The 16,147-nt window shown below is 43.6% G+C and overlaps 1 long non-coding RNA gene across 1 annotated transcript; it reads left to right on the top strand.

Moving 5' to 3' along the window:
- Positions 1–1,534: 1,534 nt before the first annotated feature.
- On the top strand, positions 1,535–5,593 carry LOC141541591 (uncharacterized). Its single transcript, XR_012481849.1, has 2 exons — positions 1,535–2,499; positions 5,263–5,593. It is a non-coding gene; the product is annotated as an uncharacterized LOC141541591 (long non-coding RNA).
- Positions 5,594–16,147: the final 10,554 nt, after the last annotated feature.

The raw sequence follows: 16,147 nt of genomic DNA, 5'->3' as shown, positions 1-16,147 counted from the left end.
GCCGGGGGCGGGGCGGATTATTTTCAGTCGCGAATTAAAATCAAACCAACAAGTGTTCTAGTTTGGAGGAGTTCAAAGACAGCCGGGAAAGTCAGAGAAAGCTTCGCGGAGGAGGCGGGACTTCGGGGGGCACTCCCGGGACGGCCGCAATTGGCCAAGGATTGTTGCGGGAGCTTACGGGTGGAAAGGGCGAGCCGAGGACCCCTGGCAGTGTCAACTCCAGGAAACTGACTCGGGGTGTTGTGTCAATGGCCAGGCAGCCGCGAGACCCCGCGACATGCCGGGAGCTGGAGACCCGAAGTTAAAAACAAAACAGCCTTTGCCCCCCAAAGAGCTTGCTGGGAAACGAGCGGTACACGCAGAAGGAAAGAGAAAATAACCTCGGTGAAAGACAGAAGGGGGATGGGAAACAAGACCCTGGGTCTTTGAAGGTGACAAAAGCTGATCTGTGATTTCTTTTATATATTATAAGGAACTCCCAGGGGGGAAATTCCCTCCATCCCCGCCGCTCGACTCCTGGCTCGGGAGTTTTGCTCGGGGGTACAGAAAAGTTGCTAAGTAGCCTGTAATTGGAGTTGTACTCGAACTCAGCTCTTCCTACCCGAGGTGAAGTCCTTGGGAGGCGAGTCCATATTCAGGAAATGTTTTCAGTGTTTCGGGTACTTAAGTACGAAGAATGGCCTGACGACTGCTACGGTTGTACTTCGGTTCTAAAGCCTCTCACCCTGACACCTTTGCATTTTTGTCCCGATGACTGAGCTCGCTTCGGCCCCCACTTTGGGGGGAGGGGGGGAGGACACCCATCCAGTACAGAGAAGCAGAATTCGAACCCAGATCCTCCGATGGCTCAACCCCCGCCTTTCCTCAACTTGACTGAATTCTCCTAGAACTAGAGGATCACCTCGGTCGAATTCTGGCCGTCATTTTACTAGCTATACTTAACCTTATCTTTACAAGGAAGGGAAGGGATTAAAAGGCCCCTCCTAGCTCTAAATCTAACATCCGGTGACCCCCATTGAATGTTTAATTGAGTTATTGGGCCTCAGGGTGGAAAGAACCTTCAAGGAAAGAACCTTGGAGATAAAAATAATACAAACTACTTACCTTGGCATTCAATGCTCTTCATATTTTAGCCCTCAAGATACCTTTCATTTTATCCCCCATCAAAACCCTTGGGTTTCGGCCATTTCTCTGCTTCCTGCCTGGGTCCCAGCATTCCTCACTAGCTAGAATGAGCTCCCTTCTTACCTCGGTTTCTAGAATGATTTAAGAGCCTACCCTGATTACATCCCTTAACCAAGTATCACTGCCCCTCCCCCATTCCTTTTCCTCCAACTGCACTTTAATCAAACTGTGCGTTAATTAACTAGAAGCTCCGACCACTCTGTTGATAAGAGCGCTAGACCTGGAGTCAGGAAGACATATTTAAATTCGGCCTCAGATATTTATTAACTCTTTATTTATTATTATTATTTATTTATCTTATTTTTTATTATTTAGTTATTTAACTCTTCAATCCTAGACGAGTCATTTAATGGCTCAGTTTCCTCAACTGTAAAATGGAATAATAATAATAATACTAATAGCACGTCTCCCAAGGTTGTTGTGAGGATCAACTGAGACATCTGTATATAAATATTAATTATTTTCCATTATTATTCTTGCCATTCATCATAAGAATTAAACCTGGAAGGGATCTTAGAAGTCAAATACAAACTCCTTATTTTAAAGGTCAGGCGCCTGTAGCCCAGGGAAGTGAAATCACTTGCCCAAGATCAAATAGGCAGAAAGTGTCAAAAGCTGGATTTGAATCCAGATTCTGTGATTGAAGAAGCAATGGAGACTACAAGGTCACCGTAGGAAGAATAACCTATGTGTATTCTGTCTTCAAGGCGGTTGTTGGATTGACTTCTTCATAGGCTTTAAATATGCTGTAGATGGTACCCAAAGTTGCAACATCCATGAGGAGATGAGAACATCACAAATTTAAAAATAAAGTGTCAGGTCCCCCAACGGCCTTATTTTTACAATCAAAGAAGCAGGCCAAAGTCTTGTCTGAGGTCCCCAGCTTTAAATGCCCTAGCCGGCGTTGACCCAGTCCCATCCCACTTCCCAAGTTTCAGACCCCCCGGAGTGGGAGGGGGTCTCCCCTGGTTATCCTTGCTCCATATCTTTTCTCCAGCATCCTGGTGACTCTTCTGTTGTACCAGAAGTATAAGAAGCTGCCTTGGCCAGGACCCAGGAGCTCAGTGGCCGGAGAGAGCTCACATGCTATTTTGAAGCCATGGTCTCATATGAGCAGGCTCAGAGTAATCCTTCGGGCAGCAGCCGGCCTTGTCAGTAACCACAATGACATTTTCCACCATTGGCCATCACTGATGGGAGAATGGGGAGGCTAGGGGGCGCCATAGTGCACAGAGCACCAGCTATGGAATCGGGAGTACTCATCTTCATGAGTTCAAATCCAGCCTTAGACACTTCCCAGCTGTGGGACTCTGGGTAAGTCCCTTCACCCCGTTTGCCTCAGTTTCCTCCCCTGTAAAATGAGCTGGAGAAGGAAAAGCCAAACCGCTCCTATGTCTCTTCCAACAAAACCCCAAAGAGTTGGGCAGGCTGAAATGGCTAAAAATAATACTGACCTTCTGCAGTTCCCTGTATTAGTTGCCTGTTGGGGTTTTTACATTTTTCTTTTTTGTCTATACATCTTATCTCACTGACAAGATTTTGAGCTCCTTGAGGTCAGGTAATAAAGAGTCACTGAGCTAGAGCTGGAAAGAACCCCTGAGACTGGACAGAGAGTGTAGCCCTTTCATTTTACAGATGAGGGAACCAGGGCCAAGCACTTTACGTGACTGACCCAGACCATAAGAGGCAGAGGCACTCTTTGAAACCAGGTCCTCTCCACTACACTTTGCCGTCTCACTTAAATATCCACACTAATACTAACAACAATAACCGCCTGCATTGATATAGTTCTGAAAAATCTGCAGTTTGGCCAGGTAATAGCAACAATGACAAAACCTTTGGAACCTCTGCAAGCCTCAGTTTCCCTTTGTAGAAAATCAGATTTTTCTCTGAGGTCTCTTAGATCTCTGACATTCTGTGATTTGAAATAAAAACCGTGGGCACACACTCCCCTATTTGGCCACATTTCACAGGAATTCCCCATAGTTCTATGCTGCTGTTAACAGAAGTCGATCTGTTCTCCGACCAAATGGGCCATTTGGCACTGTATGTGTGAGTGTAGGTGCACGTGAGGGTGTGTGCCAAGAGGAGAGAAAAACGATACATGTTCATTGAAAGTAAAGTGTTTTAGTTTTTTTAAAGAAAAGGTAGCCTGATGTTTTTCTGGTAACAGAGAAATCTGTAATCATGAAACTGGTTTTAATTATCAGACAGGCTACAGAATTCCATATCATAAAAATTGGTCCTAACTTTCTACCCAAAAAGGTTTAGAGCCTGGAAGTACCCGAAACTAGGATAGGGAACAAGGACTGTGTCCTAGGTCACTTAACTTTGGGGGGCAGGGGGATGATAACATCCTCCAGCAGATGAGATGTTTTCTGGTAACAGAGAAATCTGTAATCATGAAACTGGTTTTAATTATCAGACAGGCTACATAATTTCTTATTATAAAAATTGGCCCTAACCTTCTACCCCAAAAGATTTAGAGCCTGGAAGTACCCGAAACTAGGATAGGGAACAAGGACTGTGTCCTAGGTCACTTAACTTCGGGGGGCAGGGAGATGATAACTTCCTCCAGCAGATGAGATGTTTTTCTGGTAACAGAGAAATCTGTAATCATGAAACTGGTTTTAATTATCAGGCTACATAATTTCTTATTATAAAAATTGGTCCTAACCTTCTACCCCAAAAGATTTAGAGCCTGGAAGTACCCGAAACTAGGATAGGGAACAAGGACTGTGTCCTAGGTCACTTAACTTTAGGGGGCAGGGGGATGATAAAGTCCTCCATCAGATGAGGAATAACAGAGTACCTAGTTAGTAAAACTTACTAGTTAGAACAGAAAGTTGTCCAATGTTCTGATCCCTGATGGCTATAATTCAGACGAACCCCTCCTGGATCATTCTCCCTCACCAGCCTCATGTCACACCTCAGCAAAGACTTAAAGTCGTCCCAGATTCTCTGTCTGTATTCTGGGGTCTGCCCCCAACTCCTAAATGAATTGTAATATAATTCTAAAATCTGGGTTTGCATTCTGATTTTTATCTCCCAAGATGATTCATAAATAGGTATTTTAAAAGTATACATATATGACCAGAAAAAAAAATAAATAAAACAATTAATAATAGGAAGCTGTTTCTTTCTATGTCCCCAGAATAGATTTTGTGGCATTTGTATCCCATATTAAAATTTCCCTCTGGAGGCAGGTCGACACTGAAATCAAGTAAAACCTAGGTTCTGGTTCCAGTTCTGATATTATCTATCTCTCACATTCCTTAATTTCCCCCGGGCCTCTGTTTTTTTCATCTATAAAATGGGGATAATAACTCATGCAGCTTCTCCTTGCTGGGGTTTTGTGAGACGTAAGTAATATAGGACTTTCAGTTTTAAAATAAGCATTAAAATTCAAATATAGCTTTACCCAGATAAATGGTTTTTCTGTAACCCCTCAAATCCCTCGCTGAGCCCTTTAAAGGGTCATTGTGTAAAGATGGTTGATTTCAGCCTTCCATTACCCAATGTTTGGGCTCCATGGGTTCTCTTCAATTCCCCATTAAAAAAGGGAGGAAAATCTGTTATTGCAGCAACAAATAAAAGGGAAGTTGATGGGTGTTTAATTTAGAGTTTTCTATTTCCCTTTACAAGACTCTGTAGGCTATAAACTTTTACATTTTCATAACAAAGCTGCTCACAGCGTTAAATAGACACATGCAACTGCGGACAAATAAGTGTTACATTTGGATTACTTTGCTAGGACAAGGAACACTGGAGATACCCATTAAAAAGAATTCCAACAAGCCATTGGTAGAGTGTCAACTTCACTTTTAGTGAGTGTGGGGAACATGGAGGGATCCGGTGGAAGGGGGTCTGGGTCCAGAGTCAGGAGAACTGAGTTTGAATCTCTGCTGGGCCGCTGCCTGCCTCCCATTGGAACTTTGGATTATGCCCATGGAAGTCCAGGCTTTCAAAGGAAAAGACTCAAAAAGAAAAAAAAAATAGCCCTGGATCCCCAAAGCATTGCCACCATATTCTTTGAAGGAAGCAATAATCCTTGCTTTCTCTTCTTCCTCTCTCCAGAATCTGTAGGAAGGAACCAACCTGGAGAGCAACTCTGTATGTTGGAGGAATCTCCAAGAAGATGTCCATGGACAGAAAGGCGAGCCAGGGGACGGGAACCTAGAGAAAATGAATAAGACCTAGCCAAGATGAAAGTGGAATGCCCCATTCAAGAAAACGTCCCACTAACTGTTGCGTATCGGAGTGTTTGAAAAATCAAACTCCCAGGAGAACATAATAAAAGTTATAGATTATTGTATCGTATTTTAAGTCTTTGTCAATGTAAACTGAAACTTTTATGCTTTAAGTGTTTCTTATATTTGGAGGAATAAATCATTGTCCCGGAAGACCCGATTTACATTGTACATTTGTAGTTTTATTTTTCTCTTCCTCTTTGGGGAGAACCAGGACTTGAGCCAAACTTAGTGTTAAATGTTCTTCCCCTGGGGCTCCAGGGTGGGTGTATAATGAGCCAAAGAAGAGAGAAAGAAGGCTAGACCCAGCTCCCCCCCATTTCTGGACTGAAACTAGGTGACAAAGAGGCAATGGAACAGGCTTGTAAAGTTTTTAAAAATTTTTATCACTAGATGATTACATGTTAATTAATAATTGCTGATATAATTTGTATTAATTATTAATAATTGATACTTGAAGTAACAGGGATAAAAAGGAAAAGGACTCCCATACTTCAAAGGGGGTGAGAGGTTGTAGGAGTGGAATCTATTTACATTTATGGAAACTCCTTTCTATCTCTGGTAAGCAGGTCATAGAATTAGATGGCCTCGGAGGCTCTTTCAAGCAAATTCCCCATTTTACAGATGAAGAAACTGAGGCAAACAGAGTGAAGGGACTTACCCGAGATCACACAGCTAGGAAGTGTCTGAGACTGGATTTGAACTCAGGTTTTCCTGACTTGAGGCCCTGTTTGACTGTGCTCCCTAGCTGCCTATACATATACATGTATATGTATATATAAATACATACGTGTGTATTTTATTTTTATGTATATAATTATAACTGTGCATTTGTGTATGTATGTATATACATATATGTATGGTCATATGTACATATATATTCAGATTTATATATACATATATGTATACACACATGCATATGCACATATATATATACACACACACGTGTGTGTGTGTGTTGTGTTTCAGCAACTTGCTGGTGCAATAGAATTCTAGACCTAGTGTCAAGAAAGCTCATCAACCTGAGTTCAAATCCGACCTTTACTTACTAGCTGTGTGATCCTGGGCAAGTCCCTTCAATGTGCCTCAGTTTCCTCAACTGTAAATAGGTGGAGAAGGAAAGTGCAAAGCCCCTGATATCTCCACCAAGAAAACCCAAATGGGATCAAGGAGGGTTGGACGCTACCCAGAATGACTGAATAACAAAACAAACCTGAGAACATCTACAGATATACGGGTATATTATCACATAAATCTCTATTTATATAGATATAAACTCCCATATCTCTCCTAACAAGAACATTTAGGGAAGGCGGGGATAAATACCCTTTTGAGATTAATTTATTGCCAGCCAACAATAGCACATCATTCTTAAACAGCCGATACCTCTGGGGACACTTAAATAGCCCCTTTTTCAAAGCTCTCTTGTTACCTTATAATTCTTTTTTTTTAACCCCAGGAATTTTAAGCATGAATCATTTCACTTTCTCAAAGGTGTGAATCGTGTCGGAGAGTGTTTAAGGGAAGAGCAGTGGAGACTGGTTCTAATCCAAGGAGGTCTGGGTGCTGACCTTCACCCTCCCCCCAGACTGAGAGGAACCACTCTTCGCTGGGAGAGCCTCCTTCCGACCCCTCGGAAACCATTACCGCCGACCTCTGGCCCTGGCGGAGCCCGGGCTGCCACTTGGTCGCTGCCTCTGTTTGGATTCTGTAACCCGAATGCCCACCGAGGACTTGGCTGGGGCCACCTAAGTACTCCTTCCCAGGAGTAGGAGCTTTTCTGATATTAATCATTTTAATGGATGTCACCTCCTCAGGGACCCCAAAATGTTAACCCATTCGTCCAAGAAGCGCGGGAGGAGAGCAAAGGTTACAGATGTAGAGCTGACAGTGATCCCTCTGGACAATCAACTTGTTTTACAGGCAAGGAAACTGAGGCTGGGGAGGTCAGCAGCTGCTCAGGGTTACACAGGTCGTAAAGGCCGGAGTGGATTCGATTCCTTGTAATCTTGCCCCATCCTCACTGGCTGCCCCAGAGTGTTTCAGGTAGCTCTGTTTAAGGTTAATAAATAACACTTAGAGTGATAAAGGGGTTTGGCTTTTGGAAGCCTTTCTTTGCCTTCTCGTTTTGTCTTCGTGATCCTGGGAGGTGATTTTTGCTGTTGTTCAGTTGTTTTCATTCATGCCTGACCGACCCTCTCCAGCTCATTTGACAGATGGAGAAACTGAGGCAAACAGGATGAAGTGAAGAAGAGGTCAGACGACTGGTTGGGTCCTTTCTAGTTCTTAATCTGTGATCTTAGGTCAGTTTAGACAAGGTCTCTTCCTATTTCCATATCCTGTGAGTGAGGAAATCTAGAATCATTGATGCTAAAAGTTGTCAGTACCTTATGGGGCATCTCATCGGCCTAGCATTGAATCCTGGGCATGAGCTAGGCCACATCCCTGAATTTCTCTGCACCTCAGTTTTCTCCTCTGCAAAATGGGGGGATTGGGTTCAGAAGAACTTCTGAGGACTTTTCCAGCTTTAGCTAGTCTCTTTTACGGAAGACTAGCCAAATGCAACTGCCAGATTTAAAACCATAACCTCAATTCTTCATTAGAAAAGTAGAATGATCAGAGCCGGCCCAATACTCTCCTTCAAAGGGAGAGGGACTCCCCTCAAGGGAAAGGGAAACAGAGGCTGAAGGAGGACAAGAGGTTTGTTGTGTCTGGAGATGGATTAAGGAAAAACCTGACCTTTCTGGATCTCATTTGCCCCAGAAGGTCTGATTTTTCTCCTGACAAAAAAATACGGATCCCCAAGAAATATCCACAGAAAGTTCCCATTCCTTTGCAGAAAGCCCCTCAGTTTTACAGGGATCAGCGAGCCTGGTTACCTCGCTACAGAAGTGGCGGATGGAAAGTTCTTCCAGAACCAGGGAACTTTGTGCTGTTTAAGGGAAGAAATCTGCTTTTCATGACTCAGTCCACACTGTTCACACCATGTACCTGAGGGACTGAGCATGAGGCTAGGTAGTGCAGTGGCTAGAGCACCAGCCCTGAAGTCAGGAGGACCTGAGTTCAAATTTGACCTCAGATACTTGGCTGTGTGACCCTGGGCAAGTCACTTAATCTCAATTGCCTCAGGGAAAAAAAGTTAAGTTCTCTGGACAAATCATGGGGCAGTGGGTATTCCCTGGAAAACCTGGGCTCCCACTCTGACCTCTTCTGGCTGTGGGTCCTTGATATAGAAATGGTTTTATTATCATGAGCTGGCTCAGAAGCTGCAAGTAACTGGAATGCTCTGAAAAGAGGGACCTGACTTATGCAGGCAGACCTCAGGCAGGTGGGACTGGGACCAATAACGGGCCTGATGATTGGATGAGAACACTTGTAAAGCCTCCTGGGTACTAGGTGGGCATTCTGGGTCCCATGGACGGACACTGATGGCGGAAACGGGCCCATCTTCCAGCTCTCTCTGACACAGACGAGGAGCGAGCCCTCTTGGGCCTCAGTTTCCTTCTCTGTAGAAGGCAGGGTTGGAGGAGGTGGCTTCTGAGCCCCCAGCCAGCACTGTGAAGATCAGAGAATCATCGGGCTGGATTGGGCTCCCAGGGCCCGGCAGGACCCCTTCTTGTTCTAGAGGCGGGCGGCAGGAGTCCAGCTCCGGCTCTGGGACTTGGGGGGAGCCCCGGTTCCCTCTGGCTCAGCCGCCCACAAAACTCAGTTTCCTCCTCCTGGAAACAAGGAAATCCGTACCTGTCGGTAGCCACCTCACAGGGCTGCCGGGAGGATTAAATGAGCTAATGTGCGTGTAGCACTTTGTAAACCTTAAAGCTCTATATAAATGTCAGCGATTATGAGGATGGATGGTGAGGAGCTGGACCATAAACTGGGTGCAGCTGATAAGTGAAAAGGAGACATCTGCTGCCCCCTAGTGTCATCCCGGGGATCTGCTGAAACTCAACTTGGACTTGTCTGAGGAGTGTCAGTCACTTAGGATTGAAAGCACTGACTGTGTGCCGAGAGCTGTGCTGAGTGCCCAGGGGACGCAGACTAAGCAAAATCGCTCGGGGGTCGTCTCGTCTAACAGGGGAAGGGACGAGTTCCAGGGGGGTGGAAGGAAGATGATGAGGGAGGGGTCCGAGGGCCCGGACAGAGCCTCCAGCAGAAAGGGGGGTTGGGGCTTGGTTTGGGTCACATCCACAGGAGAAAAAGGCGAGTCCAAGCAGGAGGGATTGAAGGGCTGGGCAGGGTGCGTGCAAGTGTCTGAGGGTGGCAATGAAGGTGAAAGGCAGTGAGAGGTAAGGAAGGTGGAGAGGGGGGATGGGCCCGGCCTCAGCTTTTATGGTGGAAATAACAGGGACCTGTGGAGTCACTGGGTGGAAGGGTGACATGGCGAGAAGCGGGGAGAGTCACGGAGCAGAGGGCCGGTCAGAAACTGCCAGGGCATCCGGGTAACCCAGCACTTAGACCCTGAGGTCAGGAGAACCCCATTCCGAAGCTGGTCTCCGATTTGTGACCTCTGGACTTTTCTCCCATTGCCTCCAGAAGAAAAAACAACAACAACCTTTTGCAATAACCTTTTGCAAGGTGACAGTGACCTCTGGCAGGGAGCCGGCTTTGGGACAGAGGGAAGAAAATGCAGAGAGAAATTTTGTAGAAGAGAAACGACAGCGATTTGGCCCCGGAGCGGGTTTGCACAAAGTCAAGAGTGAAGCAACAGTTGTGTCTGGCATCTGGGAGGAATCGGGTCCTGAGGCTGGTCTGTTTGTTTCATTCATTCATTCATCCAAAAGATGGAGGGTCTCCCACTAATCCTCACGAAATCCCTGAAAATCACCCACTGAGGGAGGCTTGGCAAAGAGTCTACATTAGTGAAGTGACATTAGTGCGGGGCAGTGACCCCTGAGCAAGCAGCAAACACCTCTTAGGCCCAGACACAGTCCCTGCCCTCCAAGAACTCACATTGCAAGAGAGGAGACAACATAGAAGGTGTCCAGATGCAATAAGTACAAGGTCATTGTCCCCATCCAGCAGGAGCATTGGGAGGGATCAAGCAAGGCTTTGGGCAGGGAGAAGTGGTGTTTGAGCTGAGCCCCAAAGAAGTTAGGGATTCTAGGAGGTGGAAGTGAGGGGGGTCCTTAGCAGGCTTGGAAGAAATAAATACACCACTAATCCTTTCCTCCAGGCCCTGTTTTTCTACCTCAATTGGACTTGTGGAGCTAGTGACTGATAAGTATGATGGGCTTGGCTCCAGTCACCACAGTGAGAGATCATGGGAAGATCTTGGTAAGGGATCAAGGTTCCTAAAAAAAAGGGGGGGGGGGTATGGGAGGTGCTACTTAAAAATTCAGAAATGGGAGCTTGCCATGGATCTGTGATCTCCATGGTGTTCCCAACCATCTCCACCCATCTCCTTTCTGCCAGAACGTTGGACTTTCCCCCATGTCCTCAGCTCTGGAAAGTGACTTTTTGCCTTAAGTTGCCCAGAAACAGGCCTCTGATACTTCCCAATAATTCCCAAATTATGATAACGATAACTATCATTTATATAATGAGTTAAGATTTGCAAAGTCCTTCGCAAGTATTATCTCATCTTAGTCTCATAACAACCCTAGGCCAGTGGTTCTATTAGTATCCCCACTTTATAGATGAGAAAACTGAGGCAGACATTTCTTTATCTTCCCAAGTGTTACAATTGGGACCCCTCCCCATTCCTTTAGATCGCTTTTGCAAGTCTTTCCTAATCCTTTATATGCATTTGTGCTATTTCTTCTTGGGACAATCCCAGATCACCTTGATTAAAGCATTTCATTAAAGGCTACAGAGTCTCCCTTCCTGGATACATAATTACAGCCAAGTCTGGCTCAGGATGGAGAAGGCAAAGGAGAGGTCCTAACCAAGTACAATAGGGAAATTTACCAGGGCAGCTAACAACTTGGGGGGATCAGGAAAGTGGAAAGCCTTAAACTTTATCTCAGGGATTTCAGAGACCATCTCCTTCCTGAATGCTAGAGAAATGACTTGCCCATGGTCATACAGAGAGAAAATATCAGAGGCAGGTTTTGAACCCATTCCTCTGATTCTAAACACAATATTCTTTCTGATAGTCTGTACTTCAGAGGTAAGGGGGCTAAGGCTTGGAGGGAGAGAAAAAAATCAAAAGAAGAGGAGGGAAAATATATTTCAGACCTGAAAAATCAAAAGAAGAGGAGGGAATATATATTTCAGACCTGAAAAATCAAAAAGAAGGGGAGGGAATATATATTTTAGACCTGAAAAATCAAAAGAAGAGGAGGGAATATATATTTCAGCCTTGAACAGAGGCTTGTGGGAACAGAAAAAGATCAGAAAATAATTAGTCATCAAGTCAATTTGGCCACATCACAGGTAAAGTATAGGGGAGTAATGTAAGGGAAGGTTGGCAAGGGCGGGCAAAGCTAATACCAAAAAGCTTTGACTGTTAGACTAAGATGGTTGTATTTCATTTATTTGTTTTTAATTTTTTTTATGCAGTTACATGTAAATTTTGTTACATTTGTTTTTAAAACTTTGAGTTCCAGAATCTCTTCCTTCCTCCTCCCCCCATCCCTCTTTAAGAAGGTACTTGTGAAGTTATCCAAAACATTTCTACAAAACTCATATTGTGAAAGAAAATGTAGCTGTGTCCCCCCCTTCCCCAAAAAGAAGCTCTCAAGAAAAATAAAGTAAAAGTATATTTCAATCTGTTTTCAGACACAATGAGTTTTTTCTCCCAGCATGGATAGCATTTTTCATCATAATCCCTTCAGAGTAATGATGGTTTTATTTACTCAGCAGTAATAAGGAGCCAGTGAAGATTTTTGGAGCAAGGGAGGATAGACTCAGCTTTGTGCTATAGAGACCTTATTTTGATGCTGGATGAAGGATGGCCTGAAGAAGAGAAAGGATGAGATAAAAATAATAGAGGCTAGAAACTATAAATGCCGATAATAGAAGGGAGACGAAGGATAAAGCGAGAAGGAGAGGCAGATGATACAAAATGCTGAGCAGGGGTGACAGCAGCGAGAGTGGAGAGGAGGGTCTGGCGTAGGAGACATGTTGAAGGTAATACAACCTGGGTCCTTGCTCTGCACTCTTAGCTATTTGAACAAAGTTGTTTACTCGTTTTTCAGTTGTTACCAATTCTCTGTGACCCCATTTTTATTTTAGCAGGGATACAGGAGTGGTTTCCCATTTCCTTCTCTGGCTCATTTTATAGAAGGGGAAACTGAGGCAAATAGGGTGAAGTGACCTGCCCAGAGCCATGCATCTAGTAAGTGGCTGAGGCTGGATTTGAACCTAGGAAGATGATTCTAAATGCAACACTATCCACTGTGTCCCTTACACATACTATTTTAACAATAACATTATTATTATTTTTTATTGACCCAAATTGATGACAATTTAAAGTGAGCAAATAAAAACAAAGATTCTAAAACATTGCCTCTGACTAGAAGTTGTGGAGAAAGAAAAGCAATGGTGGAGTGCTGGGGAGTGGGCAGAATCTGGGGACCACCATAGAGGTTGACAGAATCCTCCATTTTCTTCATCCTTGGATGAGACTTTCTGGCAGCCATTCTTGTAGCCCATAGAAGAGAGGATGTTGAATGTTTTGCCCTTGAAGAGAATTTCTAGGAAGAGGAGGATCTTATAGTCAGACAGTCAGCAAGCCTTTATTAAGCTTCTACTGTATGCCAGTCACTGTGATACATGCAGAAGGCTCTCAGGAATCCTTGGCCACATGTAATAGTTGAGTGTTTACAGAGCACTGACATTTTGCAAGCTGCTTTTCATGTTATCTCAGAATCTGGAAAAACAGGTGCTGTTGCTTTTGTCATATTAGATAGAGAATTTAGGCTGATATAGGTTAAATGGTCACATGACTAGACTCGAACTTCCCAGTCCTCTGTAACCCTCTATTCACGTATGTCACTAATTGCCAGATCTCATGATTGCAGCTCCTTGGTACCTACCTCTCACATTTCCCCCCTCTCTGCTTATACCCGAGCACTCTCCCTAGAGCCAGATTATGGTTCACTCCCAGGTGGAAGGGACCAGCACTGGTTCTTCCGCTTCCTGCACCCCAAACTCTGCAAAGAACTCAGAGTAACAGTACAAGCCTGACCCGTCCCTTCCCAGCCTGCTCTGGTCTTTCGGATTCAAGCTAAGCACCCCATTGAGCCTGTAAAGTCCTTCCTCAGGTGTCTCCTGCCTCCCTCTGCAGGTGAGTGACACATTATCGCTCCATCACACACAGGATGGTCCAGTCAGACTGGTCTTTCTCTTGTTTACTTAGGCCTGAGGGGTTCTTCCTCATCCCTTCCCTCCCCCTACTGAGGAACCAGAGAAGAGCAGCTTAGGGAGGAACTAGGAGCTAGGGGAGTAACAGGAAAGTTTGGTCTAGAGAGAATATCCAAGGGCTGGGAGGGAAAGGTCTTGGTCTTCAGACTTTACAAAGTGGCCTGTCCCACCGAAAGGGGCCTGGACTGGTTCTCCTCAGCCCCAAGGGGGCAGGGCAAGGAGTGTAAGGTGCAGACAGATTTAGTGGTTGTAGTAATTACAATAATATTGGTAGTTGTAGCAATAGTAGTAGTAGTATTAGTAATTGTAGTGATAGTAGTAATAGTAATAGTAGTAGTAGTGGTAGTAATAGTATTAGTTGTATTAGTGGTAACAGTAGTAGTAGTAGTAGTAGCATTAGTAGTGGTAGTGGTAATAGTAGTGGTAGTAGTAGTAGTGATAGTACTAGTAGTAGTAGTGGTGGTGGTAATAATAGTAATAGTAGTAGTGGTAGGAATAGTAGTAGTTATAGTAATAATACTAATTGTAGTAGTGGTAATAGTAGTAATAGTACTAGTTGTAGTAGTAGTAGTAGTAATTGTAGTGATAGTAGCAGTAGTAGTAGGAATAGTAGTAGTGGTGGTAGTAATAGAAATGGTAGTAGTAGTAAGAGTACTAGTTCTAGTAGTGCTAATAGTAGTAGTAGCAATAGTATTAATAGTAGTAATAGTAGTGGTAGTAATAGTACTAGTAGTGATAATAGTAGTTATAGTATTAGTTGTAGTAGTGGTAATAGTCGTTATAGTACTAGTTGTAGAAATGGCAATAGTAATAGCAGTAGTAGTAGTAGTAGCAGCAGCAGCAGCAGTAGCAGGTGGGTAGTTGTAGTAGTAATAGTAACAGTGGTAGTTATAATAGTAGTGATTGTGGTAGTAATAGAAGTGGTGGGGTTGATACTAGTAGTATTAGTTACTAGTAGCAGATAAACATTTATAAAGCACCTACTTTGCCCCAGGCACTATGCCCAGCATTGGATAGATGATGACTAGATAGATGGTTGGATAGTTGAATAAATAGTCAGAGAGATAGATAAACAGACTTCCAAACAATTGAAGCATTCCCCAAGTCCACATGGGCTGTGGTGGGCTCTCCTCACTGAGAGTTTTTGAGATGATATTTTGTACAGATCACTGTCCAGCGAGGAGTTGGAGAAGCATCATCCCACTGAGATGGAGAATGGGGTCCTGGTTCAAATCCTCCCTCTGAAATTATGGTATCTCCAGTAGCTCATTTCTCTGGGTCTCCTTTTCCTCATCTCTAAAAGATGGAGGCTGGATAAGTTAGTGTTGAGGTCCCTTCCACTCTGGATCTCTGCTCCTCTACAGTAGCACATGGCCTGATGAGGTTAGGGTTTGGAACTTTGAGTGTGAATCCTGCCTCAGAACTTACTTAATTAACTGTGGGACTTTGAACCAATTAACGAACCTCTCTCAACCTCTCATCTATCAAAGTAGATCTTACTAGTGCCTTCCTCACGAGTTAATGTAAAGATATCATAGTAACAACAATTCCGCCACCAACAATAACATGAATAATAACAACATTTATATAGCACTTTACGAATTGCAAAATATTTTACATATGTTATCTCATTTGGTTAAATGCTACAATATAAAATATAATATCTTTTGATCAAATGAGATAATGTATATAAAGCAATTTGTAAACCTTAAAACTAATATTTATATAAATGATTCTGTAGTTATTATTTTGATATTGTCATCTAGACAGTATTTTTCTATTATTTTGTTCTGCTACCATCATGTTTATTCTGTGATTATTTTTCTATTATGATTCTCCCATTAATATTTTATGATTATTTTATTATTCTGTGATTTTAGTAAAAGATAAAAGGAAATTTGGTCATGTTGAATAATGAGTCCATAGCATTAAGAGAGCTTAATTAAGGATTAATTTTTCTGCTTTTCCATTTTTTCTCCATTCTGGGAGTCTGTGGTGAGGGAGTGGAAGTACTCATCTGGGAAGACCTGTAGTGTATGTTAGAGTCTGAAAAGAACATCTTTGTCTCAGCCCTCATAATCTTGACCCATTCCTAAAATTGAAAGGCTACTGGGGGACAGTAGGTGTCGCAGTGGATAGAGCCCCAGCCCTGAATTCAGGAGGACCCGAGTTCAAATTTGATCTCAGACACTTAACACTTCCTAGCTGTGTGACCCTGGGCAAGTCACTTAACCCCAGCCTCAGGAAAAGAAAAGAAAAAAAAAAAAAAGAAAAAAAAAGAAATAGGCTACTGCTTGAATAGGAGACCTGAAAAAAATACTTGAAGTAAAAGAAGCCTTTTTGAGTCCTCTGCTCCACAGCTGTTGGATTTTACTTTATGAGCCACTCATCCCTCCTGAGCTAGG

Source organism: Sminthopsis crassicaudata, chromosome 4 (genome assembly GCF_048593235.1).
Source record: "Sminthopsis crassicaudata isolate SCR6 chromosome 4, ASM4859323v1, whole genome shotgun sequence".
NCBI lineage: Eukaryota > Metazoa > Chordata > Mammalia > Dasyuromorphia > Dasyuridae > Sminthopsis > Sminthopsis crassicaudata.
This window is presented reverse-complemented; position numbering and strand designations above follow the sequence as displayed.